Source organism: Lissotriton helveticus, chromosome 3_2 (genome assembly GCF_964261635.1).
Source record: "Lissotriton helveticus chromosome 3_2, aLisHel1.1, whole genome shotgun sequence".
NCBI classification, from domain to species: domain Eukaryota; kingdom Metazoa; phylum Chordata; class Amphibia; order Caudata; family Salamandridae; genus Lissotriton; species Lissotriton helveticus.
The window spans coordinates 84,176,324-84,189,678 of NC_136062.1; positions in this window are offsets into that span (position 1 = coordinate 84,176,324).

Genomic DNA, 13,355 nt, shown 5'->3' on the forward strand with positions numbered 1-13,355 from the left:
TTGTTGCTTAAACATGACATCATTGATCTCTGCACTGGTCCGACACCATGGGTTTCTCCCATTGTTATAGTGCCTGAAAGAAACAATGAAGGAGCTGTGCACATATGAGTTGACGTGTGTCAGGCCAACACAGAAACAAAGCAAGAGAAACATCCCGGCCCACACATAGCTGATATAACTCAATTGAATGGTGCAAAGTTCTTCTGTTGACTCGACCTTAATAAAGGATATCACCATTGTGAGCTTGTAGAAAAATCCAGGTACATGACAACCTTTTCTATGCATACTGGTTTGTTTTGCTACAAGCGATTGAGTTTTGCTATATACTCTGCTGCAGAACGTTTCCAAGACGTCCATCGATGTATCATAGAGCCTGTAGTAAGTGCATTTAACTACAGTAATGACATATTGGTATTCAGAGCTACACAGAAAAAGCATGACAAAGCTCTCATTCAAGTATGTAATTTGCTGAATGATGCAGGTTTAACACTGAATGCTGACAAATGTGAATTCCCCAAGAAAAGCTTGAAATTCTATAGCCATGTATTTTCTGATGGGGGTATGTAACCTGATCCAGCTAAAGTACAAGTGTTGTCTACTGCAAATCCCACACAAGACCTTTGTATGTTATGATCATTTCTTGAAATGGTCAGTTACTGTTCTAGATACATATAAGACTTTACTATGGTCAGTGCACCGTTACGAGAACTAACAAAAAAAGAATGTGTCTTTTCACTGGTCACAAGAATGTAAGAAGAGCTTCCAAAAGATCAAGCAGGCTATTGAGAGTGCCACTGAAATGGCCTACTTTGATCCCAACTTCTTACAGAGGTTGTAGTTTATGCTAGTCCTGTAGGGTTAGGCGCAGTCCTTGCACAGCACAACAGACATACAAATGCCCAGAGACATATTGTGGCATACGCCATTAAAAGGCTATCATAAACTGAACGTGCTCACTCACAACCTGAAAAAGAAAGTTTAACAGTGGTTTGGGCTCGCAAATATTTCCATGTGTTTCTGTACCGAAAGCCCTTCACAGTAATGGCTGATTATCAAGGACTGTTGCTAATATTCGGCAATTCCAAAGCCAAAATGCTCCTAGAATTGAATGTTGGGGATTGATGTTACAAGATTACAACTATACAATTCTTCATCGTCCAGGGAAAGTCCAGAATCCAGCTGATTATTTTTCAAGAGTGCCATTACATTAGCCTGGTACCCCATCTAAGATAGCAGAGGTTTACATCAATTTTATTTTGAAATTGAGCACACCAACTCCCATGCCTTCAGCAGAGGCTCCTGCAATGAGGCGGAAGAGCGTCGCCCTACTGCACACTGAGCAGGTAAAAAAATGATAATAACGTAATTGTCATTTTATTTTACCGTACTGGCTCAGTTGGTTGTGGGGTGCGGCTGGGCTGTTCAGAGCTGGGGGTGGAGTGGTGGTTACTTTCTATATGCGCAAGACAGTTTGGCTGTAAAGCAGGATCGTGATTGGCTAGGGGATTATGGTAGCCTGTGTGCTTCCTGCTGCCTGAGAAGAGAAGAGGATGGAGGAGAGACGGCATCTGGCCCTACTAAGGTAACTGTTTTTCATTTTTTTAATCCCCCCTCCGCTCCCTCCCTGCCCCAGCCCCGAACCCCATTCGGTGGCAGCTGCTACTGCATGTCTTTAGAACAAATTGTCACTGTCACAAGCCATGATAGTGACATGTTAAAGCTAAAAGACATTATTGCTCATCAGTCATGGAACCAGCACTCTAGACACTTCACTAATGACAGTGAGTATTTGAAGTTCAATAATGTAAGAGATGAAATTTCAGTGACTCAAGAAGGCCTTATTCTATGAGGTACACAAATTGTTATGCCCGAGAGTCTCCAACAACAAGTGATCAATGTCACCCCTTAAGGACATTGAGGGATAGCTCCCACTAAGAGAGCTCTCCGTGATTGAGTCTGGTTTCCGTATCTCGATAAAAGGTTCAAAAAGAGTTTAAGACTTGTCACATATGCAAACGTATTTTGTCTCAAGTTATTCATTACCCTTTGAACACGTCAGAAATGCTACATCACGCTTCGGAAAAAATTGTAGAAGACCTTTCATCCACTACACATGAAAAGCTTATTTAAATATCAGATGACATCTTTGCTGAATGGGGTGTACCTGCAGTCTCAAAATCTGACAACGGCTCACCTTTTAAAAGTCAATTCAAAGACTTTGTAAATCACCTCAATATAAGGCATCAAAAAATCCCTCCTCTTTGGGCCCAGGCCAATGGTCTGGTAGAAGGGTTCATGAGTACTCTAAAGAAAGCTGTTCAGCTATCTGCATTGGAGAAGGTCGACGTCAAAGTTGTTTTGAACACTACTCTTCAGTTTACTCTTCGACCCCTCACTCAACGACAGGGGGAAGCCCTGCAACTCTCATATTTGGAAGAGTCATGATGACCAAGTTGCCCCAAATGGACCAACCTCAGATCCAGGAATGAGAAAGACCTTCCTGCTACCGATTTGGATTGCAAACAGAAAATTAAAATATATGCTGATAGATGATGGCATGTAAAAGATGGCATCTTTACAAGAGGAGATCGAGTGCTTCACAAACAACACAGAAAATGAAAGTCAGATGCTCCTTTTGAGGCTGAACGTTTTACCATCACGAACAGCAGAAGACACATTGTGACTGCCCAGCGTCTTGTGAAGTCCCTTATGAGAGATTCCTCTTGTTTTTGACATGTGACCCATCACTCACCAAACATCAATGTAAATGTAGAGACTGGGTCCCGACAGACTGTTGATGACTCTGTGTATGCTTATAATTGCACATCACCTGTGCAGATCATTAACACTCCGACTTCCAGTCCCTGGTTTCCAGTGACCTGATCAGGAAATGTGATCTAGGTACCATGACACTTACATGAATATTGGTAAATGCCTGGATATCTATGATTATCTGTGTATTTATATGTGTTTTTTTTAATTTTGTGCATTTATTTATTTATCTATTTTGAAAAAGTTGTGTAACTTTTAATTGAGCAAAGTAGGATATGTAGTGTCTTGTAAATAAAAGAAGACTGGAACTGTTTTGATTCTCACCGTAGGCCTGTGACGTAAGCGCTGGAGAGATGAGTTGAAGGCAGGCTTAGAATTTTGAGTTCAGACTTGCATGCAGTGGAATAAAGATGTGTACTCTCCATGTGTGGGGTGGGTATTGCCGAGTATCTGGGCTGGCAGGATGCCAGAGGAGCAATGTAGGAGAAGGCTTGACCGCCGGATCTGGTTTTATGTATGTGTGGCATTTATGCAAGTAGGAGTACAGATGAGCAGAGGTGTCTGGAAGGGTTGTAAAAGTAGATGTAATTGTTGAGGTATGCTGGGCTAGTGTTCTATAGTGCCTCATAAGTAAGAGAGGAGTTTGAATTGTACTTGTTTGTGAATGTGGAGCCAGTGGAGCTCCTTCAGTTGTGTGGTGTGATGTGAGTGCAGCGTAGGAGGTTGAGTGTGATTGTGGCCACTGAGGTCTGAATGGTCTACAGATGTCTTGTGAGTGTTTTGTTTATCCCGGCATAGAGGGTGTTCCCTTAGTCCTGGTTGATTGTGACCAGGGCATGCATGAGAGTTTTCTGGGTGCTAATTAGGAGCATTTTAAAATCGTCCTCAGCATCTTCAGGGTATGGAAGCATGAGGCATTGACAGCATTGACTTGGGCGGCCTTGTTGAGTGTGCTGTTAATGATGAATCCAAGGTTCTTAGTGGTAGTGATGGGTGTCAGCCCTAGCTCTGTTGGCTGCTAGGGGAGTCCCACAGTGATGTGCTGTTCGCAAAATCACTATTTTAGCCTTGTTGGTGTTCTGCTTTAAACAGTTGGTCTTCATCCAGTGAGTGAGTTCAGTCATGCAGACATTGAGCTTATTCCGGATACTGGGCTTCTTGTCAGTCAGGGACAGAATGAGTTGCATTTCATTGGTATAGGGGAGGACATTGATATTGTAAGAGTGAATGATGCTGGCTAAAAAGATTACGTATACATTGAAGAGGGTCGGGCTCAGGGAGGATCCTTGCAGAACTCCGCGTATGAGGTCATAGGTGTCTTAGGTTTACAGTGCCAGGTTGATTGACTGGGCCCTTCCAGTCTGGAAGGAGCAGATCCATCAGAGTGCATGTCCTTGTATTCTAATGTTGTGTAGTTGTTGGATGAGGTTGCGGTGGAAGACTGTGTCAAATGCTGCAGTGAGGTCCAGGAGGATCAGTGCCCCCATGTCTCATTGTCCAAACTCATGCAGATGTCCTCCAATGGCGGTGATGAGGGCAGGTTCCATGATGTGGTTGGGTCAGAAACCAGACTGAGTAGTGTTGAGGAGTTGGTAGCCGTTGAGGTGTCTGTTAATGATTAACTCCAAGAAGTTGGCAGGAATGGTAGCAAGAAGACGATCTGTAGTTGGTGAGTGTTTAAAGGTCAGCAGAGGGTTTCTTCAGCAATGGGAGGACAGTTGCATGTTTCCAGGCATCTGATAAGGTCACAGAAGAGGTGGAGGCATTCAGAATGGGTGTGAGCATGATGCTGCTGAGTTATAATCCTTTGCATTAGGTGTGGTTAAGGCAGGGGTCTGACCAACCCCTGACTGGATGGACTACATGTTGGCAGTAGTTTCTTCTGGGGTGATGATGGGCCATGTGGTTAGCATTGGCTCTTTGGATAAGATCAGGAGGTATTTGGTGAGGTCTGTCTGGTCCTCTTGCAGGCTCAAGTTGCTTTAAATTACATTGATTTGATTGCTGAAGAATTGAGATAAATGTTTGCAAAAGTCCTGCGAGGGAGTGATCAAGTTGAAGGCAGTTGATCTTGAGGTGAAATCTTTCACAGTGGTAAAGATTTCTTTGCTTCCATTGATGCTGGTATTGAGCCGGTCCATTAATGTGGCCCATTTGGTAGTAACATCTTAGGCTTGATTTGAACATGCTCGATTCTGCATTGTCTTAGCTTATTCTCCATTTGCGCCCCAGTTGTCTGCAGTGACGTTTCAATAGTCTGAGTTCTCCATGCACCAACTGGCCTGGAGTCTCGAACTTGTTGTATTGCTTTGTTTGAAAAGGGACAGGGAGTCGGCTTCAGGATGTGATTTCATTGTTGAAATTCAAGATGGTTTTGGGGACGCTGTTGCTGTGTTCGGGTCAGTTGGTGTTAAGATCAGTGTTCCAGTCCTTGTCAGTGATGCAGTTCCAGTTTTAGCAGGCTGGTCTGGTGGTGGTGCATGTGCATTGAACCAGGATGGGGATACTGAGCTCCATAAGGGCATGATCTGTCCAGGGAATTGGTGTGAGGTCGTCAACTCATATGTTGCAGAAGTTGGCAAAAATATGGTGGAGGAGGTGTTTAGGGGCGTGGATTGGTCTCTTTATTCATTGTGTGATACCCAGGCTTGCAAGGCCTTCGATGAGTGCTCTTGTGTTGGGTTCAGCACAGTCTTCCAGGTTTTGTACAAGTCTCCAAGTATGATGTAATTGCTAGCATAGAGGGCTTGAAAGGCCTTCGATGAGTGCTCTTGTGTTGGGTTCAGCACAGTCTTCCAGGTTTTGTACACGTCTCCAAGTACGATGTAATTGCTAGCATAGAGGGTGAATTGTGAAAGTTGGTTTTCGTCGTAGTGGGGTCCTCTGAAAGTGAGAGGACAAGCTGGGTGTTGTCGCATTGGAGTTGATGTTGTTGTCAAAGGCTCCGACGATGTCTGCTAGCGGCAACATGTAGATGTTGAAGAGGGTGGAACTGATGGATGAGTCTTGCAGGAGGCTGCAGGTGGTGTGCTTTAGCCATGAGGTGACAGGAGGGAGACAGATCTTCTGTGTGCATCCCAAGAGGAAGGATGCCATCCATCCAAGAGTGTGCTCTTTGAGTCCGCTCTAGTGCAGTCTGTTAATAAGTGCTTGGTGGGAAGACAGCGTTGAAGGCAGCCGAGAGGTCGGGGAGGATCAGGTTGGCTGATTCCCATCTGTTGAGTGAGGTGTGGATGATATCTGTTTTGGTGATCAGGGCCATTTTGGTGCTGTGGTTGGCTCTGAAGCTTGATAGGGAGGGGTCTAGAAGGTTGTTTCTTTCATGGTGTTAGGCGAGTTGGAGGTTGATGGACTTCTCCGGGACTTTGGCAGGAAATGGGAGCAGTGAGATGGGGCAATAATTCTGGTGGTGGTAAGGTCTGCGAAGGGTTTCTTGAGGAGGGGCCGGACCTCTCAGTGATTCCAGGCATCGGGGAAGGTGGAGGTGGTGATGGATGTATTGAGGATAATGGTAAGCAAGCGACTGATTTCGTGGCTGGAGCTCATTGGTGTTTGCTGTTACAGAGTTGTTCCCATGTGGTCAGAGAGTGAGGATGCTGAGGAGGTCAGTGGCTTGATGATCGAAGTTTCGAAGTATATGCTGGTTATCTTGTTGTGGAAGAGGTCTGCAAGAGTTCCTGAGAGGAAGGGATTGAGTTTTCTGTGGCTATGAGTAGGTGAACTCTCTGAGGATGACAAAGAGTTACTAGGTCTGGTTGGGGCTGGCCTCGATGCATTGTGTCAGGGCTTTCTTTTTTGTGGCTTTGAGGAGGTGGTGGTAAGTGTTGATGGCAGGCTCTATCACTGTTGTTTCTGCTGGAGCACCATTTCTTTCCAGTTGTTTGCATCTGCATTTCATTGGGCTGAGTTCTGGGATGTACAAGCCGGCTCGTTTGGTGAGTCCATTAGTTCTGGCTGGTTTGTTGGGGGCAAGTCGGTCTGCAATGCAGGGGTTCCAGGCATTGGAGTTCTCTGCTGCTTGGTTCAGGTTGGTGGAGGCTGAGGGCTGGTAGAGGTTGAGGGAGTCAGTCTATTGGTGTTGAGTGACCCTAGTACAGATGCGTAAAGGGGCTAATGTGTTAGAAACAAAGCTACGGTTTAAAGAACAGACAAACACTGAAATTCACCTATTATACATAACTACCATAGGTATAATTTGCACTGTCAAAGAATTCAGATGTCATCAGTGATGCAATAGGTGAGATGTGTATCACAGCGATGCAGGATATTTCAGTGGTTTTTGTTTTTTAAATGGTGTTGCTTTTACATCTTTATTTTCTTATATAAAGTTATATCTTATTATGGTATGTTGCAAGCCAACCCCCTGCCATGCACAGTGTGTAATTTGAATTTGAATTTAAAAACATTTATAAAGCGCTCATATACTAAACAGTTTCTTGGCGCTGGGAGCAACAGTGGTAAAAACAAGCAGACAGAGGGACGTGGCTAACCAGTAAACGCTTGCTGGAACAGAAGGGTTTTTAAAGCCCTGCGGTATTCCATATAAGACGATAGAAGTCTTATTGAAGGGGGAAGGGCATTCCAAAAGGTGGGGGCCAGAACTGAAAATTTCTGACCACCAGCTCTTTTCTTTTTAAAGCGTGGTACTGCCAGCAAGCCTAAAGAAGAGGAACGGAGAGCTCTCGGCGGGCAGTAGTTTGTAACGGCAGAGTTGATAAATGCCGGGGCAGTGCCCGCTCGGGCTTGAAATGTGAGGCATCCCAATTTAAACAGTGCCCGCTGCTTAATAGGGAGCCAGTGGAGGGCTTTTAAAAGGGGGGTGGAGTGATGTGACTTAGCCAGGCCATAAACCAGGCGAGCTGCCTGGTTCTGGACCAGCTGAAGACGATGAAGGGCATATGCGGGAGCACCATTGAGAACGATGTTCCCGTAGTCAATTTTTGACAGTACCATGGCCATTACGATCAATTTGAGGGCGGGAACAGAAAAAAAACAGGAGATTTTCCTAATAGTCCGTAGGGAGAAAAAACAAGAGGAAACAACTGAGCTGATATGTGAGTGGAGAGTGAGTTGATGATTAAGAGTAATGCCCAGCGTTTTAACTGAGGGAGAGGGAGTAGGGGGGGTGCCTAGAGATGAAGGCCAACAAAGGGGTGACCATGGATTTGCGACCCCGCCCGTCAAAACCAGCTCCGTTTTGTCCGGATTTAATTTGAGATGGTTCGTATTCATCCAGTCACGGATAAATAACATCACGGACTGGAAGCTGGTTTGACCTGGCGAGGCCGGGGACAAATCAAAAATAAGTTGGAGGTCGTCGGCATAATTGTACACCGCGACCTCTATATGCTGCAAAGCAAAAATGAGAGGGAAGATGTATAAATTAAAAAGTAAAGGGGAAAGGGAAGAGCCCTGGGGAACCCCGCACATGATTTCACGAGAAGGAGCAGTAAATTCTGCCAGATGAACAGCCTGGGAACGGTCAGACAGGAAGGACTCCAACCAGGCCAAGAAAGGGCCCTCGATGCCCGCCAACCTGACACGGCGTAAGAGGATGGAGTGGTCCACCGTGTCAAAGGCGGTGGACAGGTCTAATAAGACGAGGGCCTGGGGCACGTTGGAGTCCAATCCCTCCCTGAGTCGGTCCAGAACTGAAATGACCACCTTCTCTGTGGAATGGCGGGGGCGGAAGCCCGCTTGGCAGGGGGCAAGATAATTGCTATCCTCGATGAAGGAGCTTAGGACCTGCGTAAGATGGGACTCGGCAATCTTCCCCAGGAAAGGGAGGAGGGAGATTGGCCGATAATTAGCCGGGACGCCGGGGTCTGCCCTGGGTTTTTTCAATATAGGGATGATCGTAGCGGCCTTAAAAGAAAGCGGAACAGTACCCTGTTCAAATGATTTGTTTAACAGGGTAAGAGCAGGGGAAGGACAGTCTAAAAAGATCTGGCTTAATATATGTGCTGGGCAAATGTCAGCAGGGGAACCAGATTTCACCCGTCTGAGAAGAGGGGGAAGTGAATCCAGAGTCAGAGGGGGAATGTAGGCTAGAGACTGGCTATTGATGGGAATAGAGCCCTCGCAAAAGGAAGGTGAAGGGGAGGGAATATTTGCCTTAATGATAGCCACTTTTTCTACAAAGAACTCATTAAGAGAGTTGCATAAGATCTGTGAGGGAGGGATTTTTGACTGAGTCCTGTCGGAGGCCGCCAGCTCATGGACCATCGCGAAAATCTCTCGAGGCTGATTCTCAGCCGCCAGGATGCGTCCAGTGCAGTAGTCTTTTTTTGCGGCTACAATATCTCGCTTATATTCGGACAGGACTAAAACATAGCGCTGCCTGGCTAGTGGACAGTAGGCACGACGCCAGGCGCGTTCGGCTTGTCGCACTGTGAGTTTCTTGGCTTTTAAAGCTGGGCCAAACCACTTATTAGCGTTGTGAACACGGTTAATGGTTACCCGTTTCAGGGGGGCTATATGGTCACAAGTTGTAACAAGCCAATCATCTAATGTGGTAGCATGAGAATGTAGAGTCAGACCCTCAAAGGTCGGAAGGGAAGAACGGAGTGAGCTGCACAAGGTGGAGATGTCAACTCGACTCCAGTTCCGGGTCCAAATGTTTTTAGGGTGGCGTGAGGGGGCTGGGGTGTTAAGGGCCAACGAGAAGGACAAGAGGTGGTGGTCCGACCAAGCGCATGGTAATACCGAGGGCGCTGAAATGGGGATGTTAAGGGACCATATCTGGTCGAGTATGTGCCCCTGCCTATGTGTAGGAGAGTGGACATGTTGTAAAAAATTCAGGCTGAGGAGTAAAGCAGTAAATTCCTTAGATATTGCATCCTCAGCAGGATCACCGGGCCAAAAATTAAAATCTCCGAGAACCATCACTGAGGCATTATTAATGGACAAGGTGCCAAGGAGTTCCTGCAATGAAATAATAAAACCAGGTGAAGATTGGGGAGGGCGATAAACCAGTACACAGGTGAGAGGAGTTTTAAAAGAAGTGGACCGTACTACTAGACAATCTGACATTGGCAGGGGAAAGGAAGCCAGTGTCTGAAAGTGTAGCCCCTCGCGCAATATTAGAGCAACTCCACCCCCCATCTTTCCGTTTGAGCGGTCAACACGGAGGGCAGAGTACGAAGGGGGAAGGGCCGCCAGGACGTCAGGGAGAGAGTCCTGGCGGTACCAAGTTTCCGTTAGGAAGAGCAAGTCAGGGCTCTCCGTTTCCAGCAGATGGAAAATTTCAGTTTGATGCCGCACTGCGGATCTGGTATTCAGCATGACAGCAGAAATAGTGGGGATAGGGACAGGGACACATGGGCTGGGGCAGGCGGTATGATAGACAAGGGAACAGGCCTGAGCCCAGGCGAGCAAGGACCAGGGCGGACAATGCCGTGAGCTGTGATACATGCAAGTGTGGCGGGTTCAAGTAAATAGCCAGCATTTAAAGAATGTAATACTTGCGAAGAATAAGTACGCACATGGGCATGATGGTATGGCCCTGGTCCCAACCTGGCGCTGACGGGCGCAGACGGGCAGGACTTTGGCACGACTTCGGCGCGAAGTCGGCGCTCCCGCTGCGCTCGTCCGCTGCGCTTCCGCCATTGCGTCATTAAGTACAGGAAAAAAATAAAACCACTAGCCCGCTGACCTGCCAATCGGCCAGCAGGGCGGAAGTGAGGATGAGGGGGCGGAGGAGGGGTTTCGTGCTCGTGTGGCCACCGCCGCTGCAAACGGCACAAGCCGTGGCGGATCGGTGCCTGGAGCCAAAGAACAAAGAAGAAAAGAAAAATGTTGCGCCGAGGAGCGGCGATCTGAGGCAGGTAGGAGGATTGTAAACCCCTGCCACGCACAGCATTTGGCCATGCATGGCAGCATGGGGTCGGAGGTAAGTCTGGCCTGATGCCTGGTCCTTTGCTGATCCCCCCCACAGGGGGCTAACTGTTCACAGCTTTTGGCCACGCAAGGCAGTGCCTGGCCTGCAGCTGGGTCAGACTCCCCAATCCCATGCTGACAGTACCCCCCTGCTGGTAGCCAAGCCCCCCACAAGCGGCAAACTGGCCACATACCCATATCCCATATTTTTCTTAGAAGCCAGTGGGACCACACAAGGGAGGCACGCTGGCTCCCTCTGGGACCCTCCCACATGGATAAGGGGTTAGGATATCCCTACCTTGACTACTTATGTGCTTTTTTACTCTTTTTCAGAACTCTGGGACCAAGTACTGTAATACCAGCCACAACATTTTTCTTCATGTTACGACTGCCAATCACATTGTGCAGCCCTAGGTGACTTCTGTGGGTCCAGCCAATCGGAAGTTATTTTTGTCATTTTCATCCAATAGGTGTCCCATTCGAAGTCTTGCAGGAGTCCTTCGGCAACAGAAAGCTATCATTTTAAACCTTTATTTCTGAAAAACAGCAGCACAAATTTACTACCAATCATAAAAAGCACACTTTCTGTATAAATATCTAGCTTTCTACCAAATCTAGTGTCAATCTGTTCAGCTATGTTCCTCGTAATTTTTCCTAAGGAAATTGAAATGAGAAAGAAGTGTTTTGGGACCCTCCTTTTTCTCAGCCCCAGGAACTTTCCAGCAGGGAGCTGAGGTGGATGAACATTTCTTGTCTAAAGTTTCTCAAACATTAATCTACATCATGTGGTAAAGTCATTATCTAAACAAAAAACACTCTCCCTATGGAAACTGCTGTATAAATGCACAATGGCATGCTGTGCCAGTAGACACTGTGTAGTTATATTTAAGAAGGAGTTTCCATTGGAAATTGATTTACCCATAGTGGGTGCTGACGAGAGTTGACTATTCTTTTTTAAACTGTGTGCCTCGAGGCACCCATAACATATCCAAATGTTGTGGCCCTGCCGCCCTTGCTTTCTCCCCAGCCATCCAGCACCAAAACTGGGTGCTGGCAGAAGCTGGCAATTTTTGGACAGTAGGTCCCCTAGTGCCCACCGGGGCAACCATAACAACCTAAATCATTGGGGGCTGCAGCGGCGAGCCCCAAGGGCCCCCATTGGCCCTGCCGCCTCCCCAGTCAGAACCTATTATGGTGCCAGTGGGATCCAGCTCTTTTACTTTGCTCCTGTCTTAGCGAGAACAGCATTTTTCTTTGCCCCAGGAGGGAGAAAAGCTTTGTTTTCTACCTGGGGGAGTGCAGACAGGGAATAAAGTTTATATTCTCTACCCGCATTCACCTTGGCAGGGGACACTGCAGTTTCCCGGGGGATGGGGTCCCAGGATACTGCAGCACTCAGCCGGTGTCAGGGAATGGGATCCCCGGGATAAATGAACGGCACAGGGAGGGGAGAGGGAGCCTTCTCCCCAAAAGTTCTGGGGATGGAGTCCCCAGGACCTTTATGATATGTGGGGAGGTAGTGCTGCACGGATTTACACCAAATCACAAAATGCACGCTTTCAGGACCAAGATCTAGTTTTCTGCCAAATTTGTTGTAAATACATTCAGCCCTTTTTGCGGTATTGATGTTCGATTTTCCTATTAAAAATTGCATGGGGAAATGTGTTTTGGGACTGTGTGTATGTAGCCATATATATATTATGCAAGAAAGAAGCAGAGAACTCTAGTTAGTTCTCAAGTTGAGGTGGAAAGTAGCTCCTGTATAGAGCACACTCAACACCAGTGACACTCTAAATTTGCTCACCTCAAATGTCTGCTTTTCTATCAAAGTCTTTAAGCACAGAATTAGCACATTGCCATCCACGCTGAGATAGAAAGGGACAAAGTCTTTTGCCATTTCAACAGCAAAGTCTTTATGCATTGGATTAGCACAGTGCTATCCATGGGAAGCTGAGAAATTACCAAAGCCTTTGACCACTCCAAGAACAGTATTACAGCTTTAGATTGGTAAAATACCATCCAAGCTTGTTTTTTTATTTTTATGTTGCTATCGATTGGCGTATCCTCCGTGAATTCACAGCAAATTTAAAAAAAAAATGTTTTGGGACCCAGGAGAAATCCTCTTGAAATTTCCAAAACTATTTTGCCAGTCACTTCAGCAGCTTTCTTCGGGGTGATCTTTCAAGCGGGGGCTGAGAAAAAGGGGGTGCCCCAAAATGCGTGTTCCCCATGTTAATTTCCATACAAAACTTTAGACACAACCCGAGCTACTGATCGGAATTATACCAAATTTGGCAGAAAGGTATGTTGGTCCAGAAAGCGCTCTTTTTGTTAAATGGTGTTTTTGATCAATTAAAAGATTGTTAAGATATACAACTGGGATGCGGAGGTTTCACCACCCCAGTTGAGATCTCATGCTGAGATCTGATTGGCTGGCAACACTTCAAACCAGGAAGTGTTGGCAGCTATCTTGTGACTCGGTTGAAAGAATGTAAAAAAAAGAAAAGGGGGCAGGGTAGAAACACCCTGACCCCCTAGGCCTCATGGTGGGTCCCACAGGGCCAAAAGAAAATATGTGTTTTAATTTTCAGCAGGAGTCAAGCTTGGTGTGCGAATACCTCAAAAAAGTTTAAAAAACGAACCGTGGGCTACCACGCTTTGTTATCAATGGGCCCCTGGGTGGGCCAAGTCCTGGGGCCATTGTA